The sequence below is a fragment of the Malania oleifera genome, chromosome 7 (assembly GCF_029873635.1).
Source record: "Malania oleifera isolate guangnan ecotype guangnan chromosome 7, ASM2987363v1, whole genome shotgun sequence".
In the NCBI taxonomy this organism is placed as follows: Eukaryota; Viridiplantae; Streptophyta; class Magnoliopsida; order Santalales; family Ximeniaceae; genus Malania; species Malania oleifera.
The window spans coordinates 99723903-99745402 of record NC_080423.1 but is presented as its reverse complement, the minus strand read 5'-3'; positions in this window follow the sequence as shown (position 1 = coordinate 99745402).

The following is a 21500-nucleotide window of genomic DNA, read 5'->3' as shown; positions in this document are numbered from 1 at the left end:
TTAACCATATTCACATAAATTAACAGATATGCATATAAGACACTCCTTGTGACAAACACGCCATTTACATCCCCATGGCACGGGTTGTGCGGCTCGAAGGTTGGACTAAACCTGGGTGATCAGCCCAAATAAACTCAAATACAACATCCTCTGCAAACACATCCGCAAGCATCCACAGCAAAGCTGCAGGTCCGACGCCCTTACTTCAACCTCACGCAGGTAGTCGGCTGGACCCTTTACACTTCTATCTAGACAGTGTGGGTGCACATGGTCTAACTAGCAACGGTACCGTGCTCACAATACACTGGTCCCTAGGATTTCTAAAGCATGTCATGCAATTTAGATAATAGAAATAACCATTTAAAATATTAATTCATATATATTTCCTGTTATTCTAAACACCTGGCCCCTAGCCACAAAATGTAACCCGGCATATAGCCATCAATTAAAACTCAGCCCTCGGCCATCAAATAATAATCCTGGCCCTTGGCCAATCAAATAACACCCGACCATTTGCCGTTAGTTCAAACTCCTGTATTTCATAAATAGTTCCAGTATTTTCACAAGCATTTTAGTATTTCTCAACCAATTCAGTATTTCAAAATCTCAAATCCTGATATACAATAATCCATACAAATTAAATCATCTGCCACACAATTTTCCACATTTTAACAAATTCATATAAACAGACACGCTTTCCACCATTCATTTTATTCAAAAATACTATACCATATATCCTAAGTTTGTAAAATTCATTTCGAACGGTTGGTTTCCAAAATAGCCTTTAAATTCCCAAATGAATAAATAAATAAATAAATTTATATAAACGTAAAAATTTAATTGATTCAATTTTCATAAATTTACTGACTTAACTTAATCCCCTTACCTGATTCCTACAAAAAGTCCGCTAACACCCAACCTACACCCTAGGTGTTCAAAAACCCATAAATCTTGAAATTCAAATTTCACCATATTATCCATCATAATTCCTAGAATAATTTTCCCTAAAATTTTCCTAAGTTCTGAATACCCTAAATAGCCCAATAAAATCCTAAATTACCAAACTTATCCCTGATTTAGGATTGGTACCCCGGAGTTCCAATTCAAAAACTCGCTGCTTCAGCTAGATTATAGAGAATCTCCCCACGAGTCTCCTAAAAATTTCTATTAGTTAATGGGGTTTATAATTTAAGAGAAGTTGAGATAAGTTTGAGATTTGGCCTTACCCGAGGAGATATGCCTACGCCGCTCCTACGACATATCCGCTCCAATAGAAATGTCGGTGGCGGTGAGCAGAGCCAAACTATATTTTCAGATTTTTGATCGGCCAAGAAATGAAGACGAGATAGAGGAGAGTGGAAGAGAGGAGCTGAGGGAGACGTGGACGCTGAGAGAGACTAAGAGAGAGAGAGCTGAGAACAGGCGCAGGCAGAATCCAATTCAAATTGGATTTGATGAAATTGAAACAAAGCTTCCTGGAGAAGCTTGCATTATTATATATATATATATATATATATATATATATATATTATAATAACTTACTTATATATATATATATATCTTGTTTCAATATATTTGCTTTTCCTTATCATACTATTCATTTTACTTGTTAATTTAATTAATTAATTTAATTTATAATTTTTTTTTAACTTTTATTTTATTATTATTATTTTATTTATTTTTTAATTAACATATATTTTATTTTAATTAATTTTTTTCCCTGGTTACTACATTCCTTCCCCTTAAAAAAAATTTCATCCTCGAAATTTGTTAACTAGTACAAATCACATTCTTAACTCACTACCCCTGTTTACAAAAGAGTCGGTAGCCACCCGCATAGCAGCCCCGTCCCTTGTTTATTAACTACCCTCACTTATGGCAGAAGAATACCGTGGTTACAATATTACCTTTGGGAAATTACAATAACCATAATAAATTTTCCCAAAGACTATCTATAATTAAAACTATACAAAACTAACCACACAACCGACTCTAATTCCTCTTCATACAACCATACCCTTACCCGTCTGGCACTAGTCCTTGCTGAACAGCTGCAGGTATTTCTAGAGTATTTCTGTTTCTAACTCCCAAGAAGCCTCCTCAACTGCATGATTTCGCCACAACACCTTCACTAATGGAATATCCTTAGTACGCAGTTCCTGTTTTTTCCGATCCAAAATCTGAACTGGTACCTCCTCGTATGCCAGAGTATCCTTGATCTCCAACCATTCATAACTAATCACATGCGAGGGGACTGGAACGTACCTCCTTAACATGGACACGTGAAACACGTCATGTATCCTGGACAGCGCTGGGGGTAGTGCTATCCTGTACGCCACCAAACCAATCCTCTCTAGGATCTCGAACGGTTCAATGTATCTAGGGATCAGCTTGCCCTTCTTCCCATACCTTCATCGGAGCAATCCTTAAGAATATCATATCACTTACTTCGAATTCTAGCTCCCGTCGACGAGTATCCGCATAACTCTTCTGCCGACTTTGGGCTGCCTTGATCCTTTCCCTAATAAGTTTGACCTTTATAGAGGCCCGCTGAATAAGTTCTGGTCCCAAAATCGGCCGCTCGCCTACTTCATCCCAATACAATGGAGATCTGCACCGGCGACCATATAAAGCCTCATATGGTGCCATTCCAATGCTGGCCTGGTGACTGTTATTGTATGCAAACTCAACCAACGACAGATATCGGATCCAACTGCCCCCAAAATCTAACACACATGGTCGTAGCATATCCTCAAGAATATGAATGGTTCGTACAGATTGTCCATCCGTCTGAGGGTGAAATGCAGTACTAAAAGTGAGTTGAGAACCAAACGCTCCTTGCAAACTCTTCCAGAAATGGGAAGTGAACCACGGATCCCGATCTAAAACGATGGACATGGCCACGCCATGTATTTTGACTATCTCCCGAACATAGAGTTCTGCCAGCTTATCCATAAAATAACTGGTTCTAACCGGAATGAAATGGGTAGTCTTCGTCAATCTATCAACCACTACCCATGCAACGCTGAAGGTAACCCCAATACAAAGTCCATCGAGATATGCTCCCACTTCCACGTAGGGATGTCCAGTGGTTGAAGTGGTCCCGCTGGCCTGTGGTGTTCTACCTTCACCTGCTGACATGTCAAGCACTGACCCACAAATTTAGCAATTTTCCTCTTCATGTTACTCCACCAGAAAGATTCTCACTAGTCTCTATACATCTTCGTGCTATCTGGGTGAACAGTATAAAGAGAACGGTAAGCTTCCTCTAGAATTGTCCTCTTTATCTCTACGTCATCTGGCACACATAATCGAGTGTGAAATCTGAGAACTCCATCCTCAGCAACATTAAAGTCTGTGTGCTGCTCATCTTGTATCTTCTCTGCAATCTCCATAAACTCTGCATCTTTCAACTGAGCTGTTCTGATTCTTTCCCATAAAGTCAGTTGAACCACCAGACTAGAAATGAGTGCCTGATGATTCCCTTCTACCAATTCTACACCCAACCTCTCTAGGTCCATCATGATATGATGAGAAGCCATAACTGCTAAGGCTGACGCACCCCTAGATTTCCAGCTCAATGCATTGGCTACCACGTTTGCCTTTCCAGGGTGATAGCTAATGGTGTAGTCGTAATCCTTTATCAATTCAAGTCATCTGCGCTGCCTCATAGTCAACTCTTTCTAGGTGAAGAAGTACTTAAGACTCTTATGGTCAATAAAGATCTCACACCTTACACCATAAAGGTAGTGTTTCCAGATCTTCAATGCAAACACAACTGCTGCAATCTCTAAGTCGTGCATAGGATAGTTCTTTTCGTACTCTTTCAGTTGACGAGACGCATATGCAATGACTTTCCCCTGCCGCATTAGAACACAACCAAGTCCCTTTTGTGATGCGTCACTGTAAATTACAAACCCACCCTCACCTGATGGAAGGGTCAACACTGGGGCAGTGACTAGACGCTGCTTCAATTCCTAGAAGCTCTGCTCACATTCGTCGGTCTAGTCAAACTTCACATTCTTTCTCGTGAGTCGTTTCAAAGACCCTGATAATCTGGAGAACCCCTCAACAAATTGGTGGTAATATCCGGCAAGACCTAGAAAACTTCTAACTTTCTGCATGTTCTTCGGCCTTGCCCAGTCAACTACAGCCTCCACTTTGCTCAGATCCACTGAAACCCCTTCCTTGGATACCACATGACTCAGGAAATGCAACCTGCTCTAACTAGAATTCACATTTCTTAAGTTTAGAAAATAATTTCTTTTCCCTGAGCACCTGAAGTACTAGTCTCAGGTGAGCTTCATGCTCCTCAAGGCTCCTCGAATAGACCAAAATATCTTCTATGAATGCAATAACAAATTGGTCTAAATATTCGTGGAATACCCTGTTCATCAAATCCATAAATACCACTGGAGCATTCATCAACCCGAACGGCATAACCAAGAACTCGTAATGACTGTACCGAGTTTGAAAAGCAGTCTTCGATACATCATCTGATCTAACCTTCACCTGATGATATCCAGATTGTAGATCGATTTTAGAGAAAATCTGCGTACCCTAAAGCTGGTCAAACAGGTCATCAATTCGAGGTAATGGATACTTGTTCTTCAACATTACCTTATTAATCTCTCAGTAGTCAATGCACGTCCTCATCGACCCATCCTTTTTTTCACAAACAACACCGGTGCACCCTGAGGCGATACACTTGGTCTGATAAACCCCTTATCTAGAAGCTTTTGTAGTTGCTCCTTTAACTCCTTTAATTCATCTAGAGCCATTCTGTATGGGGCTTTGGAGATTGGTGCTGTCTCTGGGATCAAATCAATTGCAAATTCCACCTCCCGATTAGGGGGCAACCCCAGTAAATCCTCCGGAAAAACATTAGAGAACTCCCTTATCACTGGTATATCTTCCAACTTGAGTTCCTCCTTCGGCGCTTCCTTCACCGTTGCTAGGTAACCCCGGTAACCCCCCAAAAGTAACCTCTTCGCCTAGATAGCCGAAAGGATCCATGGTGCCGAACGAACACACGAGCCAACAAATACAAACTCCTGCTCCCCAGGAGGTCTGAATACCACCTCCTTTCTATGACAGTCAATGCTTGCATAGCTGGATGCTAGCTAGTCCATGCCCATAATAATGTCAAAACCATGCATATCAAGGACTTTCAAACTAGCAAGCAGCACTCTCCCCTGAATCTCTACTGGATAATCCTTGATCACCCTGCTACATATTAACACTGACCCTGTCGGTGTGCCCACTCCTAACTCAATCTCTAACAATTAAGCATCTAACCCACATAGTTTAATAAATCCTCGAGACACAAATGAGTGGGTTGCACCTGAATCAAATAATACAACGACACTATCTGACAATATGGAAATAGTACCTGTCACCACATCGCCGACGTTCTCTGCATCACTCGGTGTAAGTGAGTATACTCGTGCCTGAGCCGTACCTTTCTGGTGACCACCTCGAGGTGCCTGTGGACGTCCTTGATATTGCGGCTATGGCGGAGTGTAGTTCAGCACCACAAGACAATCCCACATCTGATGTCCTGCCTCTCCACATCCGTAGTAGACAACTGGTCCTCCCCTGCACTCGCCCTAATGCCTCTGATGGCATCTAGAACATATAGGACGCTGGGAACCCCCCTGATGGCCTCGGTACCCCATCTCTTGTCGCTGGCCCGAGAAACTGCCAGGCCACTTCCATGAGCCCTGGCTAGTACTGGCCTGAAACCCCTGAGGCAAGGGCCTCTTCTTCTGGTTCACCACTCTCTCCCCCTCCTAAATGCTGGCCTCAACTGCTATGGCCCGATCCACCAACTTAGAAAAGCTCTAAGTCAACAATGCCACCACTTGTGCGCGTATGCTCTGTCTTAGTCCCCTCTCAAACATCTGTGCCTTCAGCGGCTCGTTCGGAACCATGTGTGGAACAAAACGGGACAACTCCACAAACTTGGCCGCATACTGCTGCACAGTCATGGGCCCCTGAGTCAGCTGTAGGAATTCCTCTACCTTAACTGCGTGGGTGATAGTAGGGAAATACTTATCGAAGAAGACCTCCCTGAACCGACTCCAAGTGATAGCCACCGACTTTGGGCGCTGCTCTTCCACCAGTTTCACCGATCGCCACCATCTCTTTGCTTCTCCCACTAGTTTGTAAGTGGCATACTTCACCTTTTGTTCCTTAGTACACTCCAACACCCCCAGCAGCTCCTCTATTTCCTGAATCCAATCTTCAGCTACGATCGGGTTCGGTCCACCTGCAAACTCCGGTGGGTTCGCCTGGGTGAACTGCTGAAATGTGCAACCTCTATCAGCCACTAGCTGATCTTGCTCTCTAGAGTCCCTCATATTTTCCTTCCTAGCATGCCACGCTATATTTTGCAGTACTGCTGAAGCATCAGCATCATCCTTGCTAGAGGTATCTCCTCCAATCACAACATCTTTTCCCTTGGAATCCATCCTATAAATCGGATATAACCTAATTTAGTAATTTCACATTTAACACAATTAATGCAAATATGGAATAATGAAATTGATATAATGTATAGGTTCTAATTTAATAATTCATATTCCAATTCTATCATAAAACCCTTAAGTAAAAATCTCCATCCTAACAATAACTTCACCCACATACCCACTCATCCTAATATTCCAACCTAAATGTTCCTGAGTTTAAGTCCCTTAACCTAGAAACAGAACCATCAATGGATTTACCCTGGTTTTATGAAACTCGTGACTGATTCAGAAAATCACAGAAGTCCGTTAATAGATTTCTGCCTCCAAGCTTCCAGACTAAAACCCATCTTAACCTACCCACTCCTATCCCTATCTTATCTCAACCTATACTTTGGTAATTATCAATCCTTGAAGTCTGTAGAACCTATCAAACCTAGGCTCTAATACCACTTGTAAAAACCTCGATCCGCCACATGGGCCCGGAGTGCTACTTTAGTGACATCTGTGTGCCTGATACCTTGTTCATCAATTATAAAACACATATATGCAGCGAAAATAAAATATAAAATCTTCAAATTACATTACCAGAGTTTTAACTATCTTTATACAAAAATATACCCATTTTCACATAATTACATCCCATAAAACCAAACAAAAATAAAATCTCTATCTACACACTACCTACATAAATTTACACCTTTAGCCTGGCTCCTTTAGCCCGCTAGATCCGATCTCTAGGATTTCCTGAAAAGATAGTTTGTAAAGTAGGGGTGAGGCACAACCTAGTAAAGGAAAGACTAAGTTAATGTCAGTGTGTGGCCAGTATGCATATAGTGTACAAAAAAATAACTAGTTCACCAAGCAGTTAAACACATTTATGAAAACATTCTTATTTTACACTCACACACACAATTAGCCGAGGATAGGGAAGATTACCCACCTATACAAGTAGCTTCCCTCTACTCTAGTACCATTACTGCTACTAGGGCACTTACCTTTCTCAGTAAGCCCTCGAAATTATCTTATTAATTAAACATATTCACATAAATTAATAGATATGCATATAAGACACTCCTTGTGACAAACACGTCATTTACATCCCCGTGGCACGGGTTGTGCGGCTCGAAGGCTGGACTAAGCCTGGGTGATCAGCCCAAACAAAGTCAAATACAACATCATCTACAAACACATCTACAGGCATCCACAACAAAGCTGCAGGTCCGACGCTCTTACTTCAACCTCACACAGGCAGTCGGCTGGACCCCCTACACTTCTATCTAGACAGCGTGGGTGCACATGGTCTAACTAGCAACGGTACTATGCTCACAATACACTGGTCCCCAGGGTTTCTAAAGCATATCATGCAATTTAGATAATATAAATCACCATTTAAAATATTAATACACATATATTTCCTGTTATTCCAAACACCTGGCCCCCGGCCACAAAATATAACCCGTCATATAGCCATCAATTAAAACTCGGCCCTCAGCCATCAAATAATAATCCTGGTCCTTGGCTAATCAAATAACACTCGACCATTGGCCGTTAGTTCAAACTCCTGCATTTCATAAATAGTTCCAGTATTTTCACAAGCATTTCATTATTTCTCAACCAATTCTGTATTTCAAAATCTCAAATCCTGATATACAATAATCCATTCCAATTAAATCATCTGTCACACGATTTTTCAACATTTTAACAAATTCATATAAACAAACACGCTTTCCACCATTCATTTTATTCAAAAATACCATACCATATATCCTAAGTTTGTAAAATTCATTTCAAACGGTTGGTTTCCAAAATAGCCTTTAAATTTCCAAATGAATAAATAAATAAATAAATTTATATAAACATAATAATTTAATTGATTCAATTTTCATAAAATTACTGACTTATCTTAATCCCCTTACCCGATTCCTACAAAAAGTCCGCTAACACCCCACCCTACGCCCCAAGTGTTCAAAAACCCCTAAATCCTGAAATTCAAATTTCACCATATTATCCGTCATAATTCCTAAAGTAACTTTCCCTAAAATTTTCCTAAGTTCTGAATACCCTAAATAGCCCAATAAAATCCTAAATTACCAAACTTACCCCGATTTAGGATTGGTACCCCAGAGTTCCAATTCGAAAACTCGCCCCGACTAGATTGTAGAAAATCTCCCCACGAGTCTCCTGGCAATTTCTGTTCATTAATGGGGTTTATAATTTAAGATAAGTTGAGATAAGTTTGAGATTTGACCTTATCCTAGGAGATATGCCTGTGCCGTTCCTACGACATATCCGCTCCAGTAGAAATGTCGGTGGCAGCGAGCATAGCCGAACGATATTTTCAGATTTTTGATCAGCCGAGAAATGAAGACGAGATGGAGGAGAGTGGGAGAGAGGAGCTGAGGGAGACATGGATACTGAGAGAGACTGAGAGAGAGAGCTGAGAACAGGTGCAGGCGGAATCCAATTCAAATTGGATTTGATGAAATTGAAACAAAGCTTCCTGGAGAAGCTTGCATTATTATATATATATATCTTGTTTCAATATATTTGTTTTTCCTTATCATATTATTCATTTTACTTGTTAATTTAATTAATAAATTTATTTTATTTTTTTAATTAACATATATTTTATTTTAATTAATTTTTTTCCCGGTTACTATACGGCGCCACCGACACATGGCTAGTCCTCGACTCCCATGGCATCGTACTAGCGCTAAACTGGTGGATCCACACCCTTCGGCCTGATTTTCCAGAATAGGCTTACGTCCTTGGATATAGAGTCGGACACTGCCAATCTATGGCCAGTGAATTCATACACCCTCGGATATAGAGTCAGACACTCTTAGTACCTGGAACAATTCAGAACCGCGTTCTTGCTAGCATTTAAACAAATCACACACACATGCATACTCATATAACCAAACAAACCACACCTATTTGGTAATCTAAAATCATGATTTTTCAAACACGTATAGTTTAAAACAAGTCAAGGCACGACCATCCCTATTACACAGTATAAATCAACATATATGTTCGATTTTTAACAAAACCAAGGATGCAGCCCGTCGCCCCTTTTTTCCCAAAACTATAATAATGAAAGACCCATAGCTTTCCCCGTTAGATTCCCCCAAATGAGTAGCCAAAACATACACAAGACCGTGAACCACAATTCTACCGAATCTGATTTCAAAAATAACCGATATAAAGAGAATTCCCCTTACCTTTTCCCCAAATAACAAATCCAAAACTCTAAATTCCCTAAATAGCGAACTGAGTTCCAAAACCTACAATTTATAGTACAGAATATACTCACAACATTGTTCTCTACTAAACTACCGATCAGAATTGAAAGCCGAGCCTTACCTTGATTTTAAGTCAAAACCTGAAAACCTTCAAAACGAGATTCCAATCTGTAAAACTTCTCGAGAATCTTTCCACGATTCTCGTGGTAACTTCAGATTCATGATTCTCGTGGCGAACGGTGAAGAAATATAGAAAGATAGAGAGTAGGGAGAGTTCTAGAGAGAGAGAGATAGGATTTAGTTTTCTTAGTTGAGAAGTAATGAAAACTTCTATTTATAGCCCTTTGACCAGGCCACTTCTCGTCGACGAATTGTGTCCTCATCGACGAGGCTCTATAGTCTTCTTATTGACGAGACCAAGACCTCGTTGACGAGTTTGGGATCTCTGGTTTTTCCGGAACCCTTCGAATTCTCCTCATCGACGAGCCTCTGAACTTCGTCGATGAGAGATACAAGGCCTTCGTCGACAAGGCTTGTTCAAATTCCAATTTTACCCCACTCTTATTTATTTAAACTCGTATATCATGGTTCGGGTTCTTACATCCTCCTCTCCTTACAAAAATTTCGTCCTCAAAATTTGCCATCTCTCATTCATAGTTCCTACAATCAAACTTATACACATGAAATTCCAGAGAAAATTGGCGACCACTACAGCGTTGCCCCATTATAACCTATACATACTACCGAATACGTACATATATACCCTCATTTATGGCGGAGGAATACCATGGTTACATTATAAACTGTCTCAGGAGCTCACAATATACATACTCCCGATGACTAACCACCTATCCCAACCCAAAGTAAGATAACGTACCAATACTCAAAACAACTGTGGATATTTCCGGCGTATTTCCGTTTCCAGTTCCCAAGAAGCTTCCTCAATCTTGTGGTTTCGCAACAATACCTTCACTAAGGGTATCTATTTAGTATGAAACTTCTGAACTTTATGGTCCAGAACTTGAATAGGTATGTCCTCATGTGCTAAAGTATCCATAATTTCCAACTCATCATAGCTAATAACATGTGATGGATCTAGCACGTACCTCCTCAACATGGATACGTGAAACACATCATGGACTCTTGAGAGTGCTAGAGGTAATGCAATCCGATATACCTCGAGCTTAATTTTCCCTTCCTCCAAAACCTCATCACCCCTTTCATCGGAGCGATATGTAGAAATACCCTACCCCCCAACTCGAACTCCAAATCACAGCGGCGAACATCTACATAGCTCTTCTGCCGACTCTAAGCCGATCCAATCCTCTCTCGGATCAAACCCACATTCTCAGACGCCTGTTGCACAAGTTCAGGTCCTAACACTTGACATTCACCAACCTCATCCCAATACAAAGGAGATCAAAACCTTCGATCATATAAAGCCTCGAACGGTGCCATCCCGATACTATTTTGGAAGCTATTATTATAAGCGAACTTTACTAGTGGTATAAACTGTATCCAACCACCACCAAAGTCTAACACATAAGCTCGTAACATATCTTCCAAGATCAGTGTCGTCCTCTTCAACTGTCCATTAGTCTGGTGGTGGAACGCTATACTGAAAGTAAGCTTCGTCCCTAATGCCTCCTGCAAGCTCGTCTAGAATCGAGAAGTAAACCTCAGATCTCGATCTGAGACAATGGACACTAGTACTCCGTGCATTCTCACAATATCATGCACATACATATCCGTTAACCTACTCAGAGGATAGCCAACCTTCATCGGCATGAAATAAGCAGATTTTGTCAACCTGTCCACGATTACCCAAATAGCATTCTGCCCGTGAAGTGCTAGCGGTAATCCCGTCACAAAATCCATGAAAATATGCTCCCATTTCCACACCGGAATAGGCAAAGGTTGCAACGGCCCCACCGACCTTTGATGTTCAGCTTCCACCTTCTGACACGTCAGACACTGCTCCAGGAACTGAATAATTTACCTCTCCATACTAGACCACCAGAAGGTCTCGCGCAAGTCCTGATATATCTTTGTACTACCAGGATGTATCGTATATAACGAACGATGCGCTTCCTCCAGAATCATCTTTCTGATCTCATCATCGTTCAGAACACACAGCCTGGTCCCAAACCTCAACAAACCTCCTTCAGAGATGTTAAACTCTATAGCCAGTCCCTGCTGTACCTTTTCCAATTCTGCATCATTAGCCTGCGCGGCTTTTATATGCTCAAACAAAGGTTGTTGAACCACCAAACTAGCAAGAAAATCCTGATGATCCCCAGAAACCAACTCTATACATGAGTTCTCCAAATCCCGTTTGATATGACACTAAATTACAACCGTAGATACAACCACCGGTCCTAACTTCCGACTCAATGCATTAGCCACCACATTAGCTTTCGCCGGGTGATAACTAATCGTGCAATTAGTCCTTAATCAACTCTAGCCATCGTCTCTGCCTCATGTTCAACTCCTTCTGTGTAAATAAATACCTAAGGCTCTTGTGATTCGTGAAGATCTCACACTGCACACCATACAAATAGTGTTGCCAGATCTTTAGTGCATATACAACAACAGCCAATTCCAGATCATGCGGGTAATTTTTCTCATATTCCTTTAGTTGCCGAGAAGTATATGCTACTACTTTACCCTGCTGCATAAGCACACATCCCAGACCTTTCAGAGACGCATCACTATAAATCACGAACCCACCATCCCCCGAAGGAATGGTCAAAACTGGAGCAGTAACTAGTCGATGCTTCAACTCCTGAAAGCATTGCTCGCAATCACTGGTCCACTCAAACTGCACTCCCTTCCTGGTCAGTCGAGTTAGAGGCCCAGACAGTTTAGAGAACCCCTCCACGAATTGACGATAATAACCCGCCAGTCCTAGAAAACTCCGAACCTCCTACACATTCTTCGGCCTCACCCAGTCTACCACAACTTCAATCTTGCTACGATCAACTGATATACCATGACAAGTAACCACATGGCCTAAGAATGCAATCCGACTCAACCAGAATTCACACTTCTTTAGTTTAGCATACAGTTTCTTCTCTCATAGAATCTATAATACTAATCTCAGATGTTCCACATGCTCTTCCGTACTCCTCGAGTATACCAGAATATCGTCAATGAATACCACCACAAATCGATTCAGGTACTCATGAAAAACCTTATTCATCAGATCCATGAACACCACTAGAGCATTCGTCAACCCAAAAGGCATGACCAAAAATTCATAGTGGCCGTATCTGGTTCGGAAAGCTGTCTTCGCTACATCCTCAGCTCTAACCATCACTTGATGATATCCTAACTGCAAGTCAATCTTCGAAAAGACCTGCGTCCCCTGCAACTGGTTAAAGAGATCATCTATACGAGGTAAAGGATAACGATTCTTTATAGATACCTTATTAATCTCAAAGTAATCAATGCACATACGCATCAACCCGTCCTTCTTCTTCACAAACAGTATTGGAGCTCCCTAGGGCGAAACACTAGGTCGAATTAAACCCCTGTCTAGTAATTCCTGCAACTGCTCCTTCAACTCTCAAAGTTTTGCTGAAGCCATCTGGTACGGAGCTTTAGAGATCAGCACCTTGCTAGGAAACAACTATATAGCAAACTTCACCTTTAGATCCGGAGGTAAACCGGGTAAATCATCTAGAAACACATCCGGAAACTCGCTGACTACCCAAATATCCTCAAGTCTCAACTCATCTCACAACGATTCCTCCACACAAGCTAGGTACACCTAACATCCATCCAAGAGTAGGCTCCTCGCCTACAATGCCGATAGAATCCGTGGCGCTGAATGCACACACAATCCCATGAATTCATACTCCTGCTCCCCAGAAGGTCTAAACACTACTACCTTCCTACGACTGTCGATCACAACATAACTAGAGAACAACCAATTTATCCCTAGAATGATATAGAACCCCGACATGTCGTACATTACAAGATTCACCGGTAGCAGCTTCCCCTGGATTACCATTGGGCAGTCTTCCAACATCCTTCTACAGATTGATACACTCCCAGATAGCGTAGTCATCGATAACACCCTACTCATGACTTGGGTCTCAACCCCACATCATTCCACAAAACTTGCAGATATAAAAGAGTGGGTTGCACCCGAATCAAACAAAACAGAGACCTTATTTGAAAACAATAATAAGGTACCTATCACCACATTCCATGCATGCTCAGCATCCGCTGGAGTAAGAGAGTATATTCTAGCCGAAGCTGTATTCATCTGAATGGTTCCCCGAGGTATCTGGTTGCTTCCTCGGTTCACACTAGATGTAGGCACGTGCTTCGATGCATGACAATCACAAAACATATGACCTAACTGGCCACAGTTACCCCCAAATGACAGGCACTCACCCTCGTGCCATCTGTGGCATCTGGTACAACGACCACTAGCCTGGATCCCTTAAGAATCCTGGTGCTTGGTATTCTAACGGTAACCTGAGCCCTTGTTCCTTTTTTTCCATGATCGCTGATGAGATACTATCAAAGAACCAGAAGGTACCGTCCTCTTCCTCGATTCCTGATCCACCTCATCCTCTCGAATAACGGTCTCAATCACCGTGGCCTTATCCACCAACATCGAGAACTTGTGGATCTGAAGCATACCCACCAATCTACGGATATCCTTCCTCAAGCCATTCTCAAACCTCCGCGTCTTCTCATACTCACTCGAGATCATACACGGCGCAAACCGGGACAACTCTATGTACCAGGCCGCATACCCCTGCACCGTCATACTCCCTTAAGTCAGAGCAGAAAACCCATCCGCCTTCGCATCACGTGCAGAAGCCGGGAAGTATTTGCCAAAGAACACCTCCTTGAAACGACTCCATGTCATCTCCTTAGGACCACCCCTCTGCTTCTCTAGTAGATTCACTGCAGTCCACCATCGACCTACCTCCCTAGATAGTTGGAAGGTAGCATAGAGGACTCGCTACCTATCCGTGCAGTGCAGGACCTCCAAGATCCTCTCAGTCTTCTCCACCCAATCCTCTGCTATCGTTGGGTCAGGTCCTCCAGACAACATCAGAGGATGCATGAACCTCTCAATGGTGCACCCCACAACAGTAAGAGAGCGCTCGCGTCTCCTCACACTCCACCTGATCTCCTGGAACACCGGCCTCGTTAAACCTCGAGGCATAGAAGGGAACTCATCACTCACAATCTCCTCAGAGCCACTTTCCAAGTCATTATCCTTGGGTTCCATTCTACAGCACATTAGGAATCTATCAGTATCTCTACAACACATACATACTGTAGCGACCACCTTAATTAATTGGTATATATATATATATTTTTTTTTTTCATATTATAATATTCTACATGCTCTGATACCATACTGAGGAAAAACTCATTCATAAACCTAAGTAGCAAGAAGCAGAAATCATACAAACATAACCATAACCATTATATACAATACCACATAATACCAGAGTACTACATATTTCCAAAATATGTACATGTATTTGTTTCCCAAAAAATACCCTTAGCTAGCTAGGGTTTACAAAACGTTCCCAAAATGATACTCACTCTCTGACAGGGCACTACAGATGCCCCTCTATTTGCGAGCCTGGTCTACTCGCCTACCTGGATCACCTGAAAAATATTTCAACACTAGGATGAGCCAACGCTCAGTAAGAAGAAATATGCTATTACTAGTGTGTGGCAAATGAGCTACTATATATCATGAAATCTGTTTCAAATAAACATGAATAACTGAGTACAAAATTACAACACAAATAATAAAGTACACCACCCCTTTTCCCTATTGCTTGACATATCAGTAATATGGTTATAATTCAAAATACTTCTAGTGTGTATAGTAGAATCCCCGTTTCTGTAAATCAATACGTAAGTAATAGTAACTGAAACTGTTCCTTGTGGCTATCAGTGTCATGACATGCCTCTTATGATGAGGTTGTGCGGCTCGTAGGCTGGATTTACCCTAGTTGGCCAACTAGGAAAAAATCACTGAACTCCGTCAGTCGACCTGCCCACCTCAACCCATATTTGGATGGGGAGCCTAACCTCTTCAAGGGCATAGGAGGTCGACCGTACCACGTATTATCTGAATAGGTGGTTGCACTCATAAAGTAACATAGTATCTGTAGCAACGGTACTGTGCTCTGTAGCTGCAAGTCCAACAGGGTCTAATATCATATAATATATTTCTGTACATAACTAACTGATTTACCATGATTCTGAAGTACTGAAATAACCATGATGCTGCATAATGTACTGAAATCTGAATAATTATAACATAGAACTACATATTCATAATACTGGAATTCGTATGAACATGGTATTGAGATTCGTATAATCATGGTACTAATATCTGTAAAATCATGGTATTGAAATTCATAAAATCAGGATACTGAAGTTCGTTTAACCATAATACTGAAATTCATAAAATCAGGAAACTAAATTCGCGCACCATATACATAATCACAAGCGACACCATACTAAAATACGTAATTTTTGTAAATAAATAAACTGTATAATATTAAAAATTTCCTACAATAGTATATTTCCCTTACCTTAACTTTGAAAAGCCCCTAGGGAATACAAGCCTAACACCCGCAGGGCCTTCTACAAAAACACCTTGAAACCAACATATGCCAGAACATAACATCAGTATTTTTCTGTCCATATCATTTCCTATAACTGTCAGGAAGTCCAAAACTGGATAAAAGACCTTACCCTGAATTTGGGATAAATTCCAACTCTATTTTCCTGACGATCCACTCCGGCAGCTTCGCAGAGAACTTCGCCAGGAGAGTCGTAGTAGCTTCGGATCGTCGATCCGGCGACTGATGAGGCCGAAATCGAAGAGAGAAGGGAGAGGGAGTCGTAGGAGAGAGAGAGAGGAGAGAGAGAGAGTGGCGAGAGAAATGTGATAAAATCCCCGGTTTCCACTATTTATATGGCTAGGTTCGTCGACGAGACCTTGTGTTTGTCGACAAAATTCAAAGCAGCCTGAACCGTCTCTCGGTATTTTCTCATCGACGAAGCCCTGTGTTCGTTGACGAAGTTCTGAAGACCTTTGTCGACGAGATCCTGTGTTCGTCGACGAAGCTGGGCAATTTCTAGAATTTATTATTATTTAATATTATCTCCAAAATGCAATGTCGTCGACAAAGTCTACGACCTCCTTCTGTTTCTGTTTCTATTTCTATTTTCTATCCCTTTTAAATATTTAAAATGCTATTATTCTTCGGGTCACTATATTCTCCCCTCATAAAATTTCATCCTTAAAATTTACTATCTGAATCTCTATCTATACTTTCATCATTCCGTAAAGAAAGGGTCTACTTATTTTATTACCTGCCCTCACTTATGGCAGAGGAATACCGTGGTTACATTGGTGGTTCTGGGAGATTACATATACCAAAAGAAAATTTCTCCCATAACAAAATGCTATCTACTAACCGTAATCAATACACGTACCTACAAAAGAAAACTTATCTAACCATTATACTTTACCTGTGTGTCTTTATACCTCTAGGAACAACTATGGGTATCTCTGCCTAATATGCTCCTCAAGCTCCCAAGAAGCTTCCTCTATGCCGTGATTCCTCCACAAAACTTTAACTAACTGTATCTCTTTAGTGCGTAAAGTCTAAACCTTTCTGTCCAAAATCTGTATTGGTATTTCTTTATATATTAGAGAATCCTTAAGCTCTATCTCTGCATAGCTAATGATGTGGGATGGGTCTGGGATGTATTTTTGTAACATAGCAACATGAAACATGTCATGAATATGAGCCAAAGCTGGCGGCAAAGCTAGCCTGTAGGCAACTGACCCAATTCTCTCAAGTATCTCAAAAGGGCCAATATACCTAGGGTTCAACTTGCCTTTCTTCCAAAATCTCATAACTCCTTTAAGAGGAGCTATCTTCAATAAAACTCGATCTCCCACATCAAATTCCAACTCTCGGCGGTGAGTATCTGGATAGCTTTTCTGCCAACTCTACGTTGCACTGATCCTATCTCCAATAAGTCGGATTTTATCACATGCCTGTTGAACTATCTCGGTACCTAGAACTCGCCTTTCACCAACTTCATCCCAGAAAAGAGGAGATCTACATCTCCTACCATATAATGCTTCATAGGGTGCCATGCCGATGCTAGCCTGATAACTATTATTATAAGTAAATTCAACTAATGGAAAAAACTGAATCCAGCTACTTCCAAAGTCTAGCACACAAGCACGAAGCATATCTTCCAATAACTAGACGGTTCTCTCTGTCTGACCATCGGTCTGAGGGTGAAAAGTTGTGCTAAATGCTAGCTGAGTCCCTAGTGCCTCCTGCAAACTCCTCCAAAATCGCAATGTGAAACGTGGATCATGGTCCGAGACTATGGATACCAACACTCCATGGGATCGAATAATCTCCTGCATATAAATCTCGGCTAACCTGTTCATAGGGTAGCTGACTTTAATAAGCAGAAAATGCGCTGTCTTCATCAATCTATCAACTATCACCCATATGACATTCTGACCATGCGTCGCTGGCGGCAGCCTAGTAACAAAATCCATGGATACATGGTCCCACTTCCACTCGGGAATGAAAAGTGGCTGCAACTGACCAGCCAGCCTCTGGTGCTCAGCCTTAACCTGCTGGCATGTCAGACACTACTGCACAAACTTTGCTATCTCCCTCTTCATACCATTCCACCAGAACAAATCCCGTAAATCCCTATACATTTTCGTACTGTCAGGATGAACAGTGTATAGAGACCTATGTGCCTCCTCTAGAATCGTCCTCCTGATGCTATCATCTGCAGGCACACATAATCTGGTGCGAAATCTTAGAGCCCTATCATCAGAAATACTGAACTCCTCCCCTTGATCGTCCTGAACTCTGGCTATCACCTCCACTAACTCTGGATCATCTCTCTGAGCAGCTTTAATCTTCTCATACAACGTGAGCTGTACAACCAAACTGGCCATAAATGCCCGAGGATCATCCTCCACTAGCTCCAAACTGAGTCTTTACAAGTCCATCTGAATCTGATGCTGAACTAGCATTGGTAACTGTGCTGTATCTCCTGATTTACAACTCAACACATCGGCTACCACATTTGCTTTACCTGGGTGGTAACTGATAGTGCAGTCGTAATCCTTAATGAGTTCCAACCATCTCCTTTTCCGCATATTCAATTCTTTCTGTGTAAAGATATATTTTAGGCTTTTATAATAAGAGAATATCTCACACCTCTCACCATAAAGGTAATGTCTCCAGATCTTCAGTGCATGTACCACCACAGCCAATTCTAGATCGTGAGTAGGTTAGTTCTTTTCATATTCTTTCAGCTGTCTGGATGCATATGCTACCACCCTACCGTGCTGCATCAACACACAACCTACCCCTTTTAAGGACGCGTCACTGTAGATAACATAACCATCGCCACCCGATGGAATCGTCAGAACTGGTGCAGTGACGAGCCGCTGCTTTAATTCCTAGAAGCTCTACTCGCACTCTTCATCCCACACAAACCTGGTGTTTTTCTTAGTCAACTGCGTGAGAGGATCTGACAAGGCTGAAAACCTCTCAACAAAGCGACGGTAATAACTTGCCAGTCCTAAGAAACTCCTGACTTTTTGCACATTTCTCGGCCTACCCCAATTTACCACTACATCAATCTTGCTGGGATATACTGCAATACCATCCCCTGAAATCACGTGGCCTAAAAATGCCAACTTCTCTAGCCAGAACTCACACTTGCTAAACTTAGCATAAAGCTTCTCCTACCTGAGAGTCTGCAACACCTGTCTCAAATGTACCTCGTGTTCCTCAAAACTCCTCAAGTACACCAGTATATCATCAATGAAAACTACTACAAACTAATCTAGATACTAGTGAAAAACTCTGTTAATGAAATCCATGAACACAGCCGGGGCATTCGTCAAACCAAAAGGCATAACAAGAAATTCATAGTGCCCGTACCTGGTCCTGAAGGCTATCTTTGCAACGTCCTCCGCTTTTACTCTCACCTGATGATACCCAGATCTGAGGTCGATCTTGGAATATACCCGTGTACCTTGGAGCTGATTAAACAAATCGTCTATATGGGGTAGAGGATATTTATTCTTGATAGTAACTTTTTTTATCTCCCTGTAGTCAATGCACATCCTCATGGACTCGTCTTTCTTCTTTACGAACAACACTGGAGCTCCCCATAGTGACAGACTGGGTCGTATAAACCCCTTGTTCAACAAATCTTGCAACTGCTCCTTTAATTTACCCAATTCAGCTAGAGTCATACGGTACGGGACCTTAGAGATCGGCGCAGTCCCTGGAGGTAAATCTATAGGAAAATCTACCTCGTGCACAGAGGCAAATCTTGGCAGCTCTTCTGGAAGAACATCTAGAAATTTTGTACTACAGGAGTGCTATCAATCCTCAATTCATTTTCAGATGCTTCTTTCACAAATGTTATAAATCCTTGACCTCCATCCAGGAGTAATCTGCTCGCCTGCACGGCGGACACCAGCTGTGTTGGAGCATGTACCCGTGAACCAACGAATCTGAATTCCTGCTCCCCAGGAGGTCTAAAAATTACTTCTTTCTAAAAGCAATCAATGTTAGCGTGATTGGCAACCAACCAGTCCATACCCAGTATTATATTGAACCCACACATATCAAACACAACAAGATCTGCTGGTAATACTTTTCCCTGAATTTCTATCGGATAGCCTCTAAGTACTCTCTGACATCTGATCACTAACCCTGATGGTGTAGCTACTGACAGTGCTATATCTAATGATTGGGTCTCACTCTCAGATAATTTAACATAAGATGCAGAAATGAAAGAATGAGTAGCACCCGAGCAAAAAAGAACAATAACTGGGTATGATAAAACGATAAATGTACTTGTCACCACATCCGTATCACTCTCTGCATCACCTGGCATCAGGGCATAAACTCGCGCTGGAGCTACGTTCCTCTTCTGGCCACCCCAGGGCGCCTGGTATCCTCCCTGAGCTTCCTGATGTCCTCCCTGATAAGGCCTGGGTGCTGGGACCTGGTCCTGCTGACCTGGGAAATCACGCATCACGTGACCTGGTCTCCCACAATGATAACATACACCCTTGCCTGCCTGGCACTCACCCAAATGATGTCTCCCTTATGTCTGACACACTGGGTAAGTTTGTGCACCTTGGTTCCCACGAGGTCCTGCCATCTGCCTCTGGTCACCCCTATCGTAACCACCTCTCCATGCACCCCTGTAGACACGCTATTTTTGCCCTAACCAAATAAAACAAGGGGTCCTTTCTCATTGTATTATTATTATTATTATTACCTTATTTTTATTATTATTATTTTATTATCACTATTATTTCATTATTATTATTATTATTATTATTATTATTATTATTATTATTACTATGATTTTTATTGTTGTTATTTATATTATTATTATTATTTTTATTTTCACTATTATTATTAGTAATTATTTTCCTATATTGATATAAGTAATTTATTATTATTACTATTATTTTATTATTATTATTATTATTATTATTTATTTTCCTATATTGTTATAAGTAATTTATTATTATCACTATTATTTATTATTATTATTATTATTATTATTATCATTATTTATTTTTACCACTATATTTTTACCACTATTATTATTATTATTATTATTATTCATTTTATTTTTATTACTCTTATTATTATTATTATTATCATTTACTATTATCATTATTTCTATATTCATCATTATT